Source organism: Benincasa hispida, chromosome 1 (assembly GCF_027475165.1).
Source record: "Benincasa hispida cultivar pf3 chromosome 1, pf3_genome.v1.1, whole genome shotgun sequence".
In the NCBI taxonomy this organism is placed as follows: domain Eukaryota; kingdom Viridiplantae; phylum Streptophyta; class Magnoliopsida; order Cucurbitales; family Cucurbitaceae; genus Benincasa; species Benincasa hispida.
Genome location: NC_143478.1, coordinates 17,253,044 through 17,259,043, shown reverse-complemented (window position 1 = coordinate 17,259,043; position 6,000 = coordinate 17,253,044). Strand labels below are relative to the sequence as shown.

Here is a 6,000-nt window from a genome sequence, read left to right as displayed (position 1 = left end):
ATCGTTCCTCTCCCTATCGGTCGAGCTCAATTACATCAAGCTTTCATCTCCTAAGAACATTTGTATTGCTACAATCATGCTGACTGATATGCAACTGACTGAACAGGACATATGGCCGAACAAGACGACTTTGCTTAAGACCAGAATGCTACGCCCGCTCGAACTCAAGAACGAAACTCAAGTCATTGCTCATTCCCGTTCATATTTTTCGCCTCTTATAGATATGATGGCAGTTGTTTAAAATGGCGGTTGTAAACTAACATCATATCATATACATTTAATGGTAGTTTTGTATGATATCAGTTAAAAACCGACATCATACTCATTCCATCATACATAATACGATTATGTATTGAATTAATATCAATTGCTAATTGACATTGTATATGAAATGGATGACATTGTAGAACTGACATTGTTTCTAATTGAACCTGCAATATATTTGTTTTCATAACTGGAACCCACCTTTTGTATTAAAATCGATTTCTACAATAGTTCTTTACCCCTGTTTCAATTAATTCCATACAGTCCACACCAATGTTTTAGCAAAATAATCATAATTTCAAATCATGGTCTATCATTTCATTTATTGATTTAGAATTGAATTCCAATACAATTCTCAAAAAAAAAATGCTAAACAATATCGTTTCAAATCTACAGAGCTACCAAGCTAAAAAAGGGGGAAAAAAAAAAAAAGTTCTAAGGAGCCACACACAATATGTTGATGTGTACCACCATGTGATACTCAAACATATGTTGTGGTTGTTGTTGTGTGACGAAAATTGATAATAATTATTGCTCACAATTGATAGATGTCCCAAAAAATGGCACAATGTTGTTAATCATTGTTTATCGACCTTTTCTCCATTCTCTAGCTAGAAATAACGAAACAATATGAAAAATTATAAGCTGAAAGGATATAAACGGATGGTTAATGAATTTAAATAGAATGAAACTAAATTAACATGATCATTAATAAACTTACATATTTACAATAATAGTTGTTTTAACTTCTCTCTTAAAAGCCATAGTTAACTCCAAAAATCTATTTCCAATGCTATCTATGTATCTCAACCCCCATCTCGGTCATGTTGGATTCTATGTCATAAGACTCGTAGAAGTAAATGTTATTAATTGACTATTAATAAAGAGTTATGAATGTTAAATCAATAAATGTTATTATCTGTATTGTTGTCTCTTTTGTCTTAATAATCATAAATCTAATAAACTAACATCCAAGGTTGTCTTATGAATCTTGAACTGTATGTGGAGATATACAAGGATCGATGTTCAAGATACAGCCTAAAGGATCTATAGTATAGGGACAAGGCTAGGTATCTTATCCTGGTAACAATATAAATACAACCCACTTTGTATTTGATACAAACATAATCATCCAATGCGTTGGTGTAGGTGACACACGAGTGAAGATATCCTATGCAATGAGTTTGCATAAGACTGGACCACGAAATAGTAACCACTAGATGTAACACTGTTGATTAGTCAAGTTCCTATTTCAATAGGAAGTCGTGTCTCAATCATGAGTATACTATGAACTCCTGTTCATGAGGGATTGTCCTTTGATTTGTTAGGTGAGGGTGGTCAGATCATCGACCCAATATGCCTACCATTTTGGGGACAAGATTGAGAATGGAGCTGGAAACATAAGAATACAAGATGAAATTCACTCATTCTCTCCTTAAGAATAAGTAGATGAGTGTTCCCTTAAGTGTTATCTCCGAGACTTGAACAAAGTTCTCTTAAGTGTTGTCTCCGGGATTTGAACAAAGTTCTCCTAAGTGGTGTCTCCGAGACTTGAACAAAGGGTTGTTCATGGATTTTGGTAAATTTATAAAGATAAGAACCGTTCTAATCCTTTCTCCAATAGCATGCTAGTTTACGTGTTTATTCATTTAGTTTAGTATAACGATTTTATTTATTGTATAAATCGAATCGTGGGATGCAACGTGTTTTCATATGAAACGTTTCCGCTACGAGATTTGATCCCTTTACACCAACACAACTACAATAAACCAATAGAATAATTTTTATATAAGTAGTGAGTCGTGAGGGTAAAAAAACAAAATCAAGAACTCCATTAATTATCTCAAAGAAATGGAAACATAGTTTCCAGACCCTCCAAACAAAGCGAAATGCACCATAAATATAACAAATAGAAAAGCACACTTTTAAAATTAACTTCAATATAATGAATTCCAACATGCATGCACTGTGAGTTCCAAAGAGTGCATATTTAATACTTAATAGTAATTGTGAAAATCATTAGGAAAAATGATGTATGACGAGGTAATAAAGTTGTGGTCTACATACCTTCATTATTTTTTCCATTTTTTTCTAACTTAGCGGCATAAGTCGTTGAGTATTTCTTCCTTTTTTTCCCTGACGTAGGGACATAAGTCCTTGAGTGCTGCAACAATCATACTCAGACCAAACCAGAAAAAAGTCAAAACAACCAACTTTTAACATTTTGCATCCATTGATATTAGTTAGATAAAGTATGTTCAGTAAAGCAAAATGATAGTACAATTACTATACCCCCAATGTGAATTATGCTACATATATAGATATTATATAAATAACAACATTTGAATTTGTCTACCATGAGCAATACGTAAAGACTTACTTTACATATATCAGATTATGAAATGTAAAAGCTATGCTATGATGAAATGTTTATCAAAACTACCTTTACCTTGTGTCGGAATGTAATAATAATGGAATTAACCTTGATTGTCAGAGGTACCAAATAACATAGTTGATCACAATAGACATCATATCTTACTGCTAAGGGTAGCATATGAATTCAACTCTTTGTTCTGCATAAAGGTAATAGTTAATAACAATGCACTACCACAAAACATATATGGGAAGGAACATTTCTGTCAAAGAATTTACTGTTACAATTCATCAACATTTGATTAGTGTTCGAGTTATTCCTGCCTAATTCCAAATCCTTGACTTATTTGTTAAATTCGTTAATAAGCCTGTTGTTGTCCCATATGATTAGTTCTTCACGTTAATAATCTCAATACACTCAGTTATAACGGTTGATAACAATTCAAGAGTTAGGGGAGATAGAATATAGATGCTTGAAAAATCCTTCTATCGTTTACCAAAAGTCTGCACGATCGTGTAGACGATGCATCAATAACTAAACGATAGGAGGAAGCGTTAAACGATCGTGTAGACGATAGTTGAATGAAGCTAGACGATCGTATAGACGACAGTTGAGGAGCTAAACGATCGTATAGACGACTGAGCGCGGAGCTAAACAATCGTATACACAATGCGATAGGAACTACACGATCGTGTGAACGATACCTTAGCAAAATCTAAATGATCGTAGAGGAAGAAGAAAAGACACAGGAGTTTAAGTGGTTTGGTCAAAGGCCTATGTCCATTGTGTAAATTGGGAGGTTCTCTTTTATTACTCTTCAAAGTATTACAGAATGAATGTCTTGCTCTCTTCTATTCACTCTCCTTTTTTTAATCTCTCGTTTGATTTCGTTTATATATGTGTAGGCGATTCAGTCAACGATGATGAAGTCAAGTGGTTACAACATTTAACAAAAAGAAGTCGACAACCGTTAAACTGCGAGCAACACTGTTCTTTCTTGATTTCGAATCTTTCTGTAACACCTGTAGAACAAAAAGAGAAAGGTATTCACCAAAAGAAATAGGAACAAGACTATAGAATTATATCTTTCATGGTAAGAATAAGAGAAAATTCTTCAGAGTCTAAAACTAAGTTCGCGAAGGGAAAAATTGAGAAAAGAAAACAGAGAAAAATTAAATCAAAGAATATTAATGCACACAAATGACCTATTAAAACAATTTAGTAATAAGAAATCATGTCAATTGTAACTGTGTTTATAGTAAATGAGAAATATCTGTTGAGTGTGAGGATGAAAATTTTTCAGCTTTCATAGAGAGTTCTAACATTATAGACCTATTCCATGTATGAAAAGGCATATAAAACACCCAAATGACTCGGAGCCCTTTACAGGGAAAAGAGAGGCAGCTTTACATCAAAATCGGATCTATATCGACTTGTACGACTAATATTTAATACATTCGTTATTTTAACAAGTGTTCAATATGTGTCAAATAAATAAAGAGGAGCAAGAGAATGAAAGAAAACTGCTCGAGCCCTATCGGTGCCAACGTCAACCTTAAGGAAGCAAATTTTGCAAGAAACGAACATAAAAGAATCCAATGAGCATGGATTTCCAAAAAGAAAATTCTACACCAGAACGATCAATTATGTATATAATACTCCATTTCAAAGCCCAAGGAAACTACCCTATACAGAATCCCATCATAATAGCAGTGAAAAGAAAACAAAACCTAGAAACAACCCTCGATCTTCACAAGCAAAATCAAAATTCCTAAACATTTGATTCCATTTCCATTCAACCCATGAGATACCTTCCAATCTCAAATGACAAAAAAGAATCAACAGTAGTATACAATATCGGCGAGAACAAGGATTGATGTCGGTGAAAGAAAATAAAAATGAAAAATGAAAATAGAAAATACTTACCGGTGAGAATAAGGAGTAACATCCAATTAACAGAGGAGAGAGATTTTGAAGAGTACTAACGGCGGCCAGTGAGACAAATTAGAGAGAGATCAAGTTGGTGAGAGGGAATGGAAAATCGTGGAAAGAAGAGGAAAATCATGAAGGAGGGAAGTGAAGTTTGTGCTAAAATCTGAAAGTAAAGTTAGACAGCTTGTTTCAAATTTTTTATGATGGTTTAAATTTTTTATTACTTTCTATGGCGGTTTAAAACTGTCATCATAACCTACTTTTCGATGGCCGTTCAAAACCCCAACCATCATGTTACAAATAATAATATTGGATCTCCACGTGAACTGTATGTGCTGGACACAGATGTGGATCATGTTCAAGTAATAACTTAAATGATTTGTAGTATATGGACAAGACTAGGTATTTTATCCTTGTAACACTATGGATACGACTCATTTTACAAATATTGTAAGTGTTATAAACACTATGATCCAAATCATTCATGTGGAGACATGCGAGTGGGATATCCTATACAAAGAGTTTGTATAAGAACAAACCGCATAATGATTAATCTCCCTTTGTAATGTTGTTGGTTGAAGATATTAACATTTCATAGGATAACCATAAGTAATTCAACCTCAATCTTGAGTGAGTTATGAACTCCTGTCTATGAGAGTGGTAATTTGATTTGTGTAGGTGAGAGTGGCTCGTGTCACCGACTCAATAAGCCTACCATTTTAGAGATTTGTCCAAGTAGCGAGCTAGGAACATAGTTACACAAGATGGAGTTCACTCCTTCCTGTCTTTAGGGTAAATAAATAAATTGCTCCCTTAAGTATTGACTCTGGGTCTTGAACAATGGAGTCTCTCATTCTCATTAGCATGAGAAGGATTTGTTATGGTAGAACCATAAATAGGTTGTAGAAGATTAGTGAGACTTAAGAAGTAAGAGGTAATTATAGGGGTAAAACGATAATTTGATCCCGTTATAATTACAAGCAATTCGTAAAGGGTTAACTTATTGGTATTGGTTATGTCCATGGACACAGAAATATTTTATAGTGTGCGAAGAGGGCAGTTGTGGGTTTTTAGTAGAGTGGCGCGCAGTTAATGAATGTTGATTGATTTAATTAAAGAGTTTAATTAATTTAATCTTGTATCATTGAAGCTTCTAATATGTAAATCCATTAAGTCTCATTGCTAGCTCACTAACGGTATAACAATGATCATTTAGTTTTGGAATAATTTGAATTGTACAAACTAAATAAGGGAATGTAAAATTAATTATATGATACAATTAGCATACTATATATGGATGGACTATATAATACATATATATGTGTGTGTTTGAATAAGATATAAATATTAATTATTCGTATAAAACTATAAGTTAAAATTACTATGAATAAGATTCATATTGAAAACTATGGATTATAAGAGAGGTATGC

At 33.2% G+C, this 6,000-nt stretch overlaps 1 long non-coding RNA gene across 1 annotated transcript; it reads right to left on the bottom strand.

The window, feature by feature from the left end:
• Positions 1-557: 557 nt before the first annotated feature.
• LOC120073773 (uncharacterized) lies at positions 558-4,759 on the bottom strand. The gene is made up of 3 exons (XR_005480794.2): positions 4,565-4,759; positions 2,332-3,660; positions 558-875 (listed from the first exon to the last, which is right to left on the bottom strand). It is a non-coding gene; the product is annotated as an uncharacterized LOC120073773 (long non-coding RNA).
• Between the last annotated feature and the right edge of the window lie 1,241 nt (positions 4,760-6,000).